General features: G+C 40.0%; 1 long non-coding RNA gene across 2 annotated transcripts; it reads left to right on the top strand.

Moving 5' to 3' along the window:
- The first annotated feature begins 942 nt into the window (after window positions 1-942).
- Window positions 943-12,218, top strand: LOC127082539 (uncharacterized). 2 transcript variants are annotated; one of them, XR_007788185.1, is made up of 4 exons: window positions 943-998; window positions 1,146-1,312; window positions 11,740-11,851; window positions 11,933-12,218. It is a non-coding gene; the product is annotated as an uncharacterized LOC127082539 (long non-coding RNA). The 2 variants fall into 2 exon arrangements; XR_007788186.1 differs by lacking the exons at window positions 943-998; window positions 1,146-1,312 and adding an exon at window positions 11,501-11,610.
- Window positions 12,219-15,416: the final 3,198 nt, after the last annotated feature.

Here is a 15,416-nt window from a genome sequence, read left to right as displayed (position 1 = left end):
TTGAGATTTGATGTGTAGGTCGGGATGCGATTTCAGCAGAGTGACGGTGCTTTTTTTTCTTACAATGAGTGGTGGCCTTTATATAGAGCCTTTGGGTACGAGGTTTTTTATCTGTGAGCTGGCTAAAATCCAAGATTTTCCGTTAGAATCAAAATCTCATCTAGATTTGGTGTGGTCCCTCAATTGATGCAGGTGGCAAAGGATTTGTTTCGTTGGTAAGAATCTCAAAAAAATGTGTGACCGACTCCATTAGATCTTTACAGCAGTAAGACTTGTATATGGCATGGTAAGAAACTTGATTTTTACTGTCATGTAAATTCACTCTTTTATTCAAAGGACTATATTATTCTTTCTTGTGTTGATTTGGACTGTGATGCTTGGCTTCTTGGCACCTTTGACACTTCGCATAATTTTGTCTTAATAATACAAGTCTTGCAATAAACTCTCCTTTCTGTGTTTTCCAGGTCGCAACACCCTTCGGGTGCACGATTTCGCACATCTTAACCTCTAGTTAGCTGACCACCAGTATGATCCAGAATGAACTCAAATTGCCTCTGTGTTGCATTATTAACTCATAACCCAGAAGTCTTAGGACCTGTTAAGGTAGATTGTGCATTCTTGTCTCGTTTTGTTTTAGTTTCATGTTTTCTTATGACGAGCAACTCAAACTTACATTGACTCTCCTGTTTTTGTTATGCTATGAGTGAAAGGCATTGAAGGAAAATGATGCAGAGATGATGCAGAGAAGTGAAAAGAAGATGAAAGTGAGTGATCTCCATGACATGTTTAAGAATCCCAACATCCTTGAGTTCCTTTTCATGGCTTTGGCTGAGCATCAGGAGGGAGTCGGTAATACTTTGACGATTTGTTTTTTTCTAGCAGGTTGTACACATGTTGGCAATGTGTTTTAATGATTCTGACAGTTATGCAGGGTGCGGTTATGCCGACACGAGTTGGTGGCTAAGTTTTACTTTACCATTCCGCTTCTGTTTTGATAGGTAATGACCATAGCCTTCAACTCATGCACCGTAAATCTTTCACGACCGTTTTCCTGTTATTGGTGTAGATTGACAATTGGCCATAGTTAGATTCTGGCATGTTTTCATTTGCACTTAACCTGCCTTTTGTTGTGTGCATTACTGTAGGAGCAGTGGCTAGTTTTGAAGGCGTGCATCATTTACATTCAATGCAGGAGGTGCTTTGGATTTTTTCTTGGGATGCTTTGCCTGTGTTGAACTGATATGTGAGCTGCTATACTTGATGCTCATTGTATTGTATATCTTTTGATCGGGGTCTCCCAGGGGCTGCATAGGTTAGCTTGTGAACTTCACTTCAAGTTTTGCTTTATTTCCTGCAACATATATGATATTAAGGATGATGATGCCTCGGTTTAGATGCCACGATATGCTGCTGATTTATGTCTCCGTTGTGAGAAATGCAGGTTTCTAGGTTGCTTAAGATTTGTATTGTCTTGGATGGTGACGCATTCTGGACTGTGTTTATCCGGACACGGCGTATTGCTTGTTAGATTTTTTGGAAGTCTGTTTCTTCTTGTAATGTCATTGATTCTCCTGGCTGCTTTGAATTTCAACTTGGTATTTTTTCATGGTCTAACCCTTTAAAACCAACTGTAGGGCATGCTGTTGGCTTTTGGACTCTGTAGATTGCATCACGCTGTTAGAAGGTACCCTGCAGGCTTTAGAACGAACTTGTAACAGTCTGTAGAAATGAGTGTAGGGAAAAGCCGGGCAAGCATCATGGCAAAGGGATATGTTCTTTCCAATTTGAAGCTTATTCCTGTCGTCTTGACTTGACTGTAATGTAATCTTAGATCATAAGGTTGGGACTTGTGTGAACCATGAAGTTTAACCATACAAATTGTAAATCTATGCCTGTATTAATAAAACTTAGGAACATCAAGCCCATCAAAGCATGGTCTTGTAAATCCAAGTTAATGGTCTTTATGCAAATGATATTGTCATGAAGTCCCTATAGAATGTTGATTTCCCCTCTTATAGACATTCAAAAAAACTTTAAAATCAAGTCCTTATGAGACTTCTTAAATCAGGACCTACCCGTGCCAGTCCTAGGTCAATCACCACCATTTCTTAGACATTTGCCAATTGGAGCGGGAAAAATGCACATTCAGCAAAAAACTCTTGTAATGAGATGTACTTGACCACAAGAATGTACCAAACTTACAAATCAACCAAAAGACTTGTTGATAAGATGCGATTTGCACTCATGAGCCATTAAGATGCTTTTTATGATAATGAATCAATGAGATGTGAGCCTTCAAGGCAACTTATGCATGGAGTAAATGATGATATGGACTATAATAATATGCGCATCCTAATCTAGTGATCCACTTAATCCGTAAGCACAAGTAGAATGAACTTCTTGATGCATTATGAACTTCTAAAGGTAATATGGTCTTAAATCCATAAAGCAACGAAATTGGGGTAAAGATTAAAAGAAACCTAATTCCCTTCTCTAGTGAAACTCTCTAGTCTTGATTTTGTGCATCGTGCTTTATGGTTGTGAATGCTTGACAAAAAACTTTAACTATGCCCGGACAAAATTGGGGTATGACAGCTGCCCCTATTTAATTAACTTGAACCAGAAGGTAAGAATGTCAACAGTTTTCATACATTCATGGTGGAAGGTAATTAAATACAGAAAAGACCCAAATTTTGTCCTTTGAAATGCAATGGAGAAATGTAGAAAGAAAATGCAACGAGTTCTGGAATTTTGTAGGGTTTTATTTTTTTGAGATTATTGGGGAATATCATTATCGAAGAGTTGATGGAAAAGATCATCATCAGAGGGCTGATGGAAAGGTAGTTGTCATCGTCAATGGGTTGACGGAAAGGGGTAAAGGATGGCATCACCAAAGGGTTGGTGGAAAAGGAATTATATAGGCAGTATCATCGTCAAAGGGTTGACGGAAAGAAACTTCACTATGAAGTGGCATCATTAACGGGTTGATGGAAATGTATTTGTCACCGTCAAAAGGTTGACGAAAAAAGATTGTCATCATCAAAAGGTTGATGGAAAAGGATAATCGTCATCAGAGGGCTGATGGAAAAGAGACCTCACTATGGAGTGGCATCACCAAAAGGTTGGTGGAATTTTTTGTCGGCAAAGAGTTGCCGGAAAGAAACTTCACTATGGAGTGGCATCACCAAAGGGTTGGTGGAAAAAGGAGTTATATAAGTAATATCATCGTCAAAGGATTGACGGAAAGAAAATTCACTATGGAGTGACATCATCAGAGGGCTGATGGAAAGGAGACTTCACTATGGAGTGGCATCACCAAAGGGTTGGTGGAAAGGAAACCTCACTATGGAGTGGCATCACCAAAGGGTTGGTGGAAAGGAATGATCATCATCAGAGGGCTGATGGAAAAGAAAGATTAGGTTATGTCCATCAAAGGGTTGATGGGAAAGAATTATGATGTTGTGTATGCGTATGATGCATGTTAATGGAAATTTCTCGTTTTTGCAAGAAAGCTTTTGGATATGCAAATTCCTGATTTATAAGGAAAGTCATGTGTGTTTATTGTATGCAGTGCATGTGGTAATGCAAGATGAATATTGGTTAATTTTTGGATTGATCTCCCTTTTTTGAAGGTGAGATTTTCTGGGTACCAATGTTGATTGGATTTGAGTTTATGAAGATGCCAGCAGAGTGGACTTTCAGTGGTTGCCAATATGGATTGGACTTTGGTTTTGGAGATGCCAATAGGAATTGGACTTTGGTTTTGGAGATGCCAACAAAGTGGACTTTTATTTTTGGTAGTTGCCAATATGGATTGGACTCTTTTTTTGTGATCGCCAATACGAATTGGACATTGGTTTTTGAAAGGTTTTGACTTCCCGACACTCGATCTTTTGAAGATGTGATGATTGAATGATAGATATGGATGCTCTTGGTGCCCCAAGTTTGATCCTTTGTTGATAGATTTTGTGTTTGTTCTTGAGAGAACCTTAACTTCTTTGCCTGATATGCCTCGATGGTTTACAAATAATTTTGTGAGCGTAGCGACGTAATCAATGTGTGATGATTGTACTTTTGCTCTGCCCTAAGGCTCTTTGGAACTTGTCTGTCCCAGCCTGTAGGGTCTTTGAAGGAATTCGCCTTTGAAAGGGAACTCTGGGAATGATTATACCATGGACTGAACCAAAATTTGCCCCAGTGTATGAGTCTTGTAGTGTTTTGCCCCTGATTGAGATTTTGAAAGGCGTGCCCTAGATTGACTGGATATTTTGAAAAGATTTGCCTCCTTGATCAACTGATGCTTGGAGATTTGTCTTTCAACTGACCAATTTATAGTCATTATATACCATGCCCCTAATCCATAGGGTTAGGAAGCAGTCTTGATTCAGGTCAACATTGACGACTGATCAAGTTCTTATCTGATTTCTTCTTTGAAGCTCCTTGATGTCAAGTACTTACTTGCAGTTAAAATTGTTTATTTAATCAATGGTAATTTTAATGCGACGTTCATGCAGGTTTGAAAAATCATTTATTGAAGTGATGTGATAGTGTGTGACGAATGATCCATTAGATCAAACACATTGCTGATTTAGCTAGTGTGTGAAAGATACAGTGAGAATATGATACCAATATAGGCGATTTAGCAAATATTTAGGAGTCAGTTTACGCAACCTTGCTGTAGTATGCTTTCAGAATAAACCCTACCTCAATTAGGTCTTTTAAGGGTTGTAACGTGGTCTGGTTCATGGTTTCTTGAACAAAAGGATATAAAGCTCAAAGTTTATTTTAACCCATCCCTTCTTCATGATGATCTCCAATCCTACATTCAGTTTAAGTCAACACACACATTCAAATTTTAAGAGAGTTTGGCAGTGTAAGGATGAGGGTTCAAGATTCGCTTGAAATGGCAGTCGCCTTATTTTGCTCTTTATGAATGTTGGTGACCCTTTGATTCTTGACATGGTGGTCACTGAATCTTGTTTTATTTTGTTGAGGTTTTTCATGACCTCTTTTGATTTTTGCTTTGATCCCTAACTTTTGCCTGGACCGCTTTTTGAAGCTTTTTAGTACACCGGGATTGCCCTAATTTTTGCCTAAGTCTCCTTTTTGGGTGTTCGACTTAGCGGGCTCCTTCCTTAATTATTTTTAGAGGATGTGACTACCAAGTCAATGGTCTTTTAAGAACAACCTACATAACTTTTGTATTTTTCGAGATTCCTTTGACACTTCAGGATGCGTGCGAAGAATGACATGTAGTTGATCCACAGACGAGATGTTTCTCCTTGTAATTTGAATGTGTAGTCAGATTAACTGAACACTACCCTTCCCCAGGTTAAATGTAAGGGTTCGTAGATCTGAAAGAAACTCCTACTTCTAGGCTCGAAGTGGTTGACTAGGGATTAACTCCTTATCTCTCCAGTGATTGGGGATTTGAAACAATGCCTATACATCATCAACAAGGTTTTATCCGAAAGCATACAATCAGTAATTATGGGTATTTCGTTTTCGTCATTCTCCCTTCAATCTTTGCTATAACAACAGTTTGATAAGTGAATGGGAGAAATATTTTTTTATATCAATGGAAAAAATGAGTGAATACGAAAGGATTCGTTCAAAACATGCATAATCATTTCATTAATATTACCATTAAAGGAAATCAACAATACTTGAAAGCAGATAAATACTTTAACATGCAAAGAACAAAACAAATGAAATGCTAGAAATAGCCAAATGATTGCCAGTGCAGAGGAAGCTCTCTCCTGTCTGGTTCACTGCTGGGCTAGCTTTCTTCATAGTAGCAGTAGTTATGCTCATCGAGACCAATATGATAATCATCTTCAGACCTATTCTCAGAAATCTCTTCCACAGTTTGGACTGATGGACCCCCATAGCTAGGCGAAAAAGTATTATCGATTTGCAAGCTTCGAGGCGCAAGTGAGAACATCTTGGAATCAAGCAGATTTTGTACCTTGCTTTTGAGCACCTTACAGTCTTCAGTTAAATGCCCTTGTGCCCCAGCATGGAAGTCACATCGGGAGTTGGCGTCAAAACTTGGCGGATATGGAGGACTTACTGGTTTTATCTCCTTTGGCACTATCAGTCCTCTCTTGATCAAATATGGAAGTAATTGAGTGTATGGCAATGGAAGCGGATCAATATGTCTCTCTGGCTTCCTTGGCCTTTGTTAAGCATGCTGGCGCTGCTGATATGGAGTGTTATGTCGTTTGTATGGATGCTGAGGTGGAACCCATCGTTGATATTGAGGAGGTCCTTGATTTGTAGGATACTGACCATAAGGAGAGGATGGTCTCTGATATGGAGCTTGTGGGATTTCCCAGACTGCATTAACTTCAACCTCTTCTTCCTTTTGGGAATTGATAATAGATTCATCCTCAATGCTCTGGATACTCGAGGCGCATTGGATTCTTCCACTTTTGAGGCTGCACTCGATACGTTCTCCGATTGACACCAAGTGAGCGAAGTCTGATGTTGCACTGCTAATCATCCTTTCAAAGTAAGGACTTTGCAAGGTATCCCTGAATAATTCCATAACTTCTTTGTCTAAGAGTGGTGGTTCAACGTGACCTACTAATTCTCTCCATCTTTGGGCATACCCTTTGAAGGATTCGTTGCTTTCCTGAGACAAGGCTCTCAACTGCATGCGATCGGGAGCCATGTCCAAATTGTATTTGTACTGCTTCAAAAAGGCATTAGCTAGGTCTATCCGTGACTGAACATGGTTCCTTTCTAACTTCATATACCAACTCAATGATGCCCCGGTCAAACTGTCCTGAAAACAGTGAATCATTAGCTTATCATCATGGGCATGAGAGGTCATTTTTCGACAAAACATCACCAAATGGTGCTTTGGACAGCTATCCCCTTTGTACTTCTCAAATTCCGGTACTTTAAATTTTGGGGGTATAACTAGGCCAGGTACCAAACACATGTCTAAGGCACTCTGTTCAACAGTATCTTGTCCTTCTATGGCCTTGAGCTTTTTCTCTAGCACGCGGCATCTTTTAGAAATCTCATCATCTTGTGGTTGTTCAATATTAACCAATAGGCTTGTTCCATGTGAATTTGGCATGGAGAATGCAAAGCTGTGATATTCAACATCATCATGGTAAGAGGAATCTCGAATGATATGACGTTCTTGTACAACAGAGTTATCAACTGGGGTTCTCGCAAGCTGAGGTTGGATAGGGTCATTTACTGGAGCTAGAATAACATTTTCGGTAACTGCAGTTTGCTGAATGTTGTCCTCCCTCTTTGCTAAAGCTATCATAGCCTCTACAAGTTGGTCTATCTGGTTTTTCATTGAGTCCACATCTCCTCTTAATGCAATGTGGTTTTGCTCCAACAGATCCATAATCTTTTCAGAGCTACTTCAAGTCTGATACGAATGTCGGGAATTCAACTGCGGGTTATGGACAAAGGATGGGATGAGTTTTTTTTATTTATGAAAATGATATGCAATTCATGCTGATGAGATGAGAATGCATGAAATTTTGTATTTAGGTATGCAAAGGAACTGTAATTCAGGTATAGTTAGGATCCAGGATAACATGGGTATCATATGGTACACCACATACAGAGGTTCTATGTTCTCTACCCCACACACAAAGGATGGCTCCTAAGGTTGTTCCTTTCCAAAACAGAACTTAGAGTCATGGATTGTGTTCAGCATCCCATCGCAATAATGGGCTAGCCACATCGTGATGAGAGTTCTGAATCAATCTATTCTAAGTGGGATCCTCGTATTGTTCGAACAGGGTGTAGACCCTTCGGTTCAATACTACACGATCGCCAATCATGAAGACAGACTTCAGTTTAAGACGAGGTTCCCAGAGTCATAGACCATGTTCAACGTTTCCTTGCAATAATGGGCTAGCCATATTATGATGGAAATTCTGAACAGATCTACTCTAGGTTGAGTTCTCGTATTGTCCCAATGAGGTGTACACCCCTCGGTTCAATACTACACAACTCCGGGTTCTAAGTTCTTCTCAAAGCTCGGGTACGGAGCTTATCTCACAACATGTGTCAGAAACCATAGATCACCCAACATAATGGCAGAATAAATAACATAGCATAAATAATACAACAAGATATAAATAAGTAATAAGGAAGAAAACAATGTTTTAACATTCATAGCAATTTGAACTAAATTAGGCCTGACTCTCTCTAGCATGGAGCTATAGTCCCCAGCAGAGTCGCCATCTGTCGCATCTCGAAAAATAAGATTCCTCGCGATGGTCGCGGAAAAAATTATGTTCGAACAGAGTCGCCACCGAACTTTATTTATCCTAATGAAGGAATAGGAAAATATCGATAAAACCTTTTAGAAATATAGAATAATGGTCATCGCAACCATATTCGGGTTCGGGAGTCGATTACGCAAGGGGAAGGTATTAGCACCCCTCACGTCCGTTGTACTCAACGGGAACCTTTTAGTCCAATTTGCTATTTGAATGTTAGTTAACTGTTATTTGCTTTCTTCGAGTAATTAGGGCTGATGATAAATATGGGTGAAGACCTCAGGAGGGGGAAAATGGGAGGTTTCTTATTAGTGTGCTCGCCAAGATCTCGCAATCTCGTGCCTACGTATCCTTATGGTGCAATAAGGAAATTAGAGCATTCGTAGTTCGGGCAACTACGGTTTTTTGTTGGTGTCTTTTAATGAACGACTGTGTAGATTGTGCTCTAAAGGCTAAACGTTGGCTTGTCTACTCTCGGCGGAGGCTTAAGCATTGGTTTGTTGTGCACATTAGAAAGGATTAACAATGTTCTTTCTAAAAGAGTTTTGGTCACGCGGGGGTGACAAGTTGAATTGATGTGTTGACTATTTTGTTTGGTTTGTTTCGATCGCTCGGGGGCGAGAAGTTGGTTTGATTTGTTTAGATATTTTTGAAGAACGACGAAAGATTGAGCAATGTGGTGTACACCAATCGTTCAATTCTTTCGAGGAATAATAAGGCGACCGCCTTCTACCCCCTTTTCATTCGGATTATATTGAAAGTTTGTTTGCGGATGCTGAATACGCACGGTAGTGAGGCGTACGCCTCCTACTTGCTTATTCAAAGAATAATGAGGCGTACGCCACTTATTCCTTTATCCAAGTTTATTTAAAATGTATTAATCGGAAGTCGATGATTTGAGCAATGTGGCGTACGCCAATTATTCAAATAATCACAGAATGGCGAGGCGAACGCCTCTCATTCAATCAATCGAAGTTTAAGTTATTAAATTTGTTTTGCAAGATTGAGTTTGATATAAGGTGTGATTTGAATTTATTCGATTGCGTTTTAGATTTGATAACGAAGATTCGAGCAATGTGGCGTACGCCAATTATTCAAATAATCGAAAGATAATGAGGCGAACGCCTCCAATCCAACTCTTAATCCATTATTCATAATAATAATAATAAAAAAAAACAAAGAAAATGCTGAGTGAATGAAGATAAGACGTTGCGTCTCCCGTGATTTACTTTTGTCTTCCCAACAAAAACCCAACAATCACTTGGCAGTAAATGCTATCCTAAATCTAAACATTGAAACCAAATATTAGTAATTTAAAATGCATTATACAGAGCATATGAATGGCACATTCATTTAATTAATAAATGTATCATTATCGAAAACTTGCGGTCATCGCTGAAAATAGCCACTTAATAAAACAGATTTCATCTTTCAAAATTCACCCACCTTTCTTCAAGCTTAATCTCCTCTCTCCTCTTCCAACTTACCTTTTCTTCAAAACCCTTACCCAAATCATCCTTTCCCCAACACAACAAGAACGGACCCCAAAATTTAGAAAGAAAATCCTTAAAACCCAGAATCAAAGATGAACACACGATGTTCATCATCGGAACCTCAACATACCTTGGCAAAGACCAAACGCAGTTTCAACAAAATGACACAACAACATAACAATTCCAAACCCAAAATCAGCAAAACACCTCATGGATCTATCATAGTTTATACTTAAATCAGAATCAATCATGAATAAGCAACACAATCATCAAACTATACACGCAATCGGAGACTACATGGTGTTACGATACCTACGCAAGGTTGAACAAAGGGTGAAGGACGTCACCGGTACCTTCCGACTCCGGCGAGACTCCGATGAGCGTTTACCTCAAGTAAGCTCCTTTGATTTTGTGCGCGAGCTCTTCTCCTTTTTCGCTTAGTTTTCGGCTTCTCCTTCCTCTTACTTCTGTGTTTGGTTTGTCAGGGTTTAGCTCGGTTTGCTCAAAGTTCTAGTGATGAACTTTGAGTATCCCTTTGGTATCTTTGAGATTTGATGTGTAGGTCGGGATGCGATTTCAGCAGAGTGACGGTGCTTTTTTTTCTTACAATGAGTGGTGGCCTTTATATAGAGCCTTTGGGTACGAGGTTTTTTATTTGTGAGCTGGCTAAAATCCAAGATTTTCCGTTAGAATCAAAATCTCATCTAGATTTGGTGTGGTCCCTCAATTGATGCAGGTGGCAAAGGATTTGTTTCGTTGGTAAGAATCTCAAAAAAATGCGTCACCGACTCCATTAGATCTTTACAGCAATAAGACTTGTATATGGCATGGTAAGAAACTTGATTTTTACTGTCATGTAAATTCACTCTTTTATTCAAAGGACTCTATTATTCTTTCTCGTGTTGATTTGGACTGTGATGCTTGGCTTCTTGGCACCTTTGACACTTCGCATAATTTTGTCTTAATAATACAAGTCTTGCAATAAACTCTCCTTTCTGTGTTTTCCAGGTCGCAACACCCTTCGGGTGCACGATTTCGCACATCTTAACCTCTAGTTAGCTGACCACCAGTATGATCCAGAATGAACTCAAATTGCCTCTGTGTTGCATTATTAACTCATAACCCAGAAGTCTTAGGACCTGTTAAGGTAGATTGTGCATTCTTGTCTCGTTTTGTTTTAGTTTCATGTTTTCTTATGACGAGCAACTCAAACTTACATTGACTCTCCTGTTTTTGTTATGCTATGAGTGAAAGGCATTGAAGGAAAATGATGCAGAGATGATGCAGAGAAGTGAAAAGAAGATGAAAGTGAGTGATCTCCATGACATGTTTAAGAATCCCAACATCCTTGAGTTCCTTTTCATGGCTTTGGCTGAGCATCAGGAGGGAGTTGGTAATACTTTGACGATTTGTTTTTTTCTCGCAGGTTGTACACATGTTGGCAATGTGTTTTAATGATTCTGACAGTTATGCAGGGTGCTGTTATGCCGACACGAGTTGGTGGCTAAGTTTTACTTTACCATTCCGCTTCTGTTTTGATAGGTAATGACCATAGCCTTCAACTCATGCACCGTAAATCTTTCACGATCGTTTTCCTGTTATTGGTGTAGATTGACAATTGGCCATAGTTAGATTCTGGCATGTTTTCATTTGCACTTAACCTGCCTTTTGTTGTGTGCATTACTGTAGGAGCAGTGGCTAGTTTTGAAGGCGTGCATCATTTACATTCGATGCAGGAGGTGCTTTGGATTTTTTCTTGGGATGCTTTGCCTGTGTTGAACTGATATGTGAGCTGCTATACTTGATGCTCATTGTATTGTATATCTTTTGATCGGGGTCTCCCAGGGGCTGCATAGGTTAGCTTGTGAACTTCACTTCAAGTTTTGCTTTATTTCCTGCAACATATATGATATTAAGGATGATGATGCCTCGGTTTAGATGCCACGATATGCTGCTGATTTATGTTTCCGTTGTGAGAAATGCAGGTTTCTAGGTTGCTTAAGATTTGTATTGTCTTGGATGGTGACGCATTCTGGACTGTGCTTATCCGGACACGGCGTATTGCTTGTTAGATTTTTTGGAAGTCTGTTTCTTCTTGTAATGTCATTGATTCTCCTGGCTGCTTTGAATTTCAACTTGGTATTTTTTCATGGTCTAACCCTTCAAAACCAACTGTAGGGCATGTTGTTGGCTTTTGGACTCTGTAGATTGCATCACGCTGTTAGAAGGTACCCTGCAGGCTTTAGAACGAACTTGTAACAGTCTGTAGAAATGAGTGTAGGGAAAAGCCGGGCAAGCATCATGGCAAAGGGATATGTTCTTTCCAATTTGAAGCTTATTCCTGTCGTTTTGACTTGACTGTAATGTAATCTTAGATCATAAGGTTGGGACTTGTGTGAACCATGAAGTTTAACCATACAAATTGTAAATCTATGCCTGTATTAATAAAACTTAGGAACATCAAGCCCATCAAAGCATGGTCTTGTAAATCCAAGTTAATGGTCTTTATGCAAATGATATTGTCATGAAGTCCCTATAGAATGTTGATTTCCCCTCTTATAGACATTCAAAAAAACTTTAAAATCAAGTCCTTATGAGACTTCTTAAATCAGGACCTACCCGTGCCAGTCCTAGGTCAATCACCACCATTTCTTAGACATTTGCCAATTGGAGCGGGAAAAATGCACATTCAGCAAAAAACTCTTGTAATGAGATGTACTTGACCACAAGAATGTACCAAACTTACAAATCAACCAAAAGACTTGTTGATAAGATGCGATTTGCACTCATGAGCCATTAAGATGCTTTTTATGATAATGAATCAATGAGATGTGAGCCTTCAAGGCAACTTATGCATGGAGTAAATGATGATATGGACTATAATAATATGCGCATCCTAATCTAGTGATCCACTTAATCCGTAAGCACAAGTAGAATGAACTTCTTGATGCATTATGAACTTCTAAAGGTAATATGGTCTTAAATCCATAAAGCAACGAAATTGGGGTAAAGATTAAAAGAAACCTAATTCCCTTCTCTAGTGAAACTCTCTAGTCTTGATTTTGTGCATCGTGCTTTATGGTTGTGAATGCTTGACAAAAAACTTTAAATATGCCCGGACAAAATTGGGGTATGACAGCTGCCCCTATTTAATTAACTTGAACCAGAAGGTAAGAATGTCAACAGTTTTCATACATTCATGGTGGAAGGTAATTAAATACAGAAAAGACCCAAATTTTGTCCTTTGAAATGCAATGGAGAAATGTAGAAAGAAAATGCAACGAGTTCTGGAATTTTGTAGGGTTTTATTTTTTTGAGATTATTGGGGAATATCATCATCGAAGAGTTGATGGAAAAGATCATCATCAGAGGGCTGATGGAAAGGTAGTTGTCATCGTCAATGGGTTGACGGAAAGGGGTAAAGGATGGCATCACCAAAGGGTTGGTGGAAAAGGAATTATATAGGCAGTATCATCGTCAAAGGGTTGACGGAAAGAAACTTCACTATGAAGTGGCATCATTAACGGGTTGATGGAAATGTATTTGTCACCGTCAAAAGGTTGACGAAAAAAGATTGTCATCATCAAAAGGTTGATGGAAAAGGATAATCGTCATCAGAGGGCTGATGGAAAAGAGACCTCACTATGGAGTGGCATCACCAAAAGGTTGGTGGAATTTTTTTGTCGGCAAAGAGTTGCCGGAAAGAAACTTCACTATGGAGTGGCATCACCAAAGGGTTGGTGGAAAAAGGAGTTATATAAGTAATATCATCGTCAAAGGATTGACGGAAAGAAAATTCACTATGGAGTGACATCATCAGAGGGCTGATGGAAAGGAGACTTCACTATGGAGTGGCATCACCAAAGGGTTGGTGGAAAGGAAACCTCACTATGGAGTGGCATCACCAAAGGGTTGGTGGAAAGGAATGATCATCATCAGAGGGCTGATGGAAAAGAAAGATTAGGTTATGTCCATCAAAGGGTTGATGGGAAAGAATTATGATGTTGTGTATGCGTATGATGCATGTTAATGGAAATTTCTCGTTTTTGCAAGAAAGCTTTTGGATATGCAAATTCCTGATTTATAAGGAAAGTCATGTGTGTTTATTGTATGCAGTGCATGTGGTAATTGTCGCATTACGCGAAAAACCGGCGGGAAAACAAGAACAACAGAGCCGCCACCGTGCGTTATTTATCCCAAAGGAGGGAAAGGAAACGCTCAGAGTAAACCTGGAAAGAACATGGTCTCGCGACCAAAGAGAATGGGATCGGGAGTCGGTTATGCGAAAGGAAGGTATTAGCACCCCTACGCATCCGTCGTACTCGACGGGATCCACGCACAATAGGAAGGAAAAATGGTTGCTAAAATACTGCTCACACACACACACACTGGCTGAAAGAGACACAAGAAAACAGACTGAAACTGACTCGGCAGGATGTCGCATCCTGGGCCTACTTAGTCTAACAGGCATAGACATCAGAGTCGAAGTAGTTCGGACCGGGGAAACGACACATGCTCGCTAGGATATCGCATCCTATGCATACGTATCTCCTCGGACGAAGGAGAATCAGAGCATTCGTAGCTCGGCTGACACGCACACAAACAAACAGACAAAGGCAAACGTGGAGCCCGAATGCCAATCACTGGACTTACATCGGCATCCGAACCAACAAACACACACAGGAAACCAACTGCCAATCGCTGGACTTACGTCGGACTCCAACCAGAAAAGGAGAAACAAACTCACACACAGAGGGTGGAGACACAAAGGTTGAAAAAGAAAAAAGGGCGCCCGGAGAGATCAGCTCATCTCCTGCCTACGTACCTCATCTGGTATGAGGATCAGGGCGACGTAGTTCCCCTACGGAGGGAAAAAGGACTAGCCTAACCAGATAACAGAGGGAGACACAACTAGGGAGACTACGACTCGAGCCTAGATGTTATCATGCAAAATCATCCCTAAGTTAAGGTTTCTAGCTAACTTGCACAGGAAGCAAGCCTATCCTAAACATGACTTGCACAGGAAGAAAGCCACACCTAACCTAACTTGCACAAGAAGCAAGCTAAACTAAACCTAACTTGCACAGGAAGCAAGTCAAACAAACACACAAGCACAAGTAGCACACACTATACACAAGCAATGGGCTCATACAAAGGTTAGGCATTGAAGCCAACTGGAATCGGGTTAATGGTGCTCTTAACCTTGACATTGAGAGCCAAGGTGAAGCAGATGAGAGGAGATGAGGGGTGTGCCTCATTGCTCTTATCCCTGGTCAGGGAGAGCATTTGAATATCAGAAGGTGTGGGAGTTCAGAAAGTAGGAACTCTCTCCACAAGTTAGACTCTATAGATCTTGGGTTTTTACTCACTATGCATCAACACAGGTAGTGTGAGCAAGGTGAGTGACACACAGAATAGCAGGGGATAGATTGCATATCCCTTGGGTTCTGCCAATTGCCTCTTCACTTAGGAGGTCTTTGAATATGTACAGGGACAATTTTAAACAGTCACAAACATTGCCTCTTAAGGAGGACTTTAGATAGTTGCCTGGCCAAGTAACAGGCCAGGTCTTCCAGACTACATGAAGAAAAGAAAATATACCTCAATGCAAATTGCTCTTAAGCAAAGCAAAGCAAAGTTTCACAAGGAACTATAAGCAACT

Source organism: Lathyrus oleraceus, chromosome 1 (genome assembly GCF_024323335.1).
Source record: "Lathyrus oleraceus cultivar Zhongwan6 chromosome 1, CAAS_Psat_ZW6_1.0, whole genome shotgun sequence".
Taxonomy (NCBI): Eukaryota; Viridiplantae; Streptophyta; class Magnoliopsida; order Fabales; family Fabaceae; genus Lathyrus; species Lathyrus oleraceus.
This window is presented reverse-complemented; position numbering and strand designations above follow the sequence as displayed.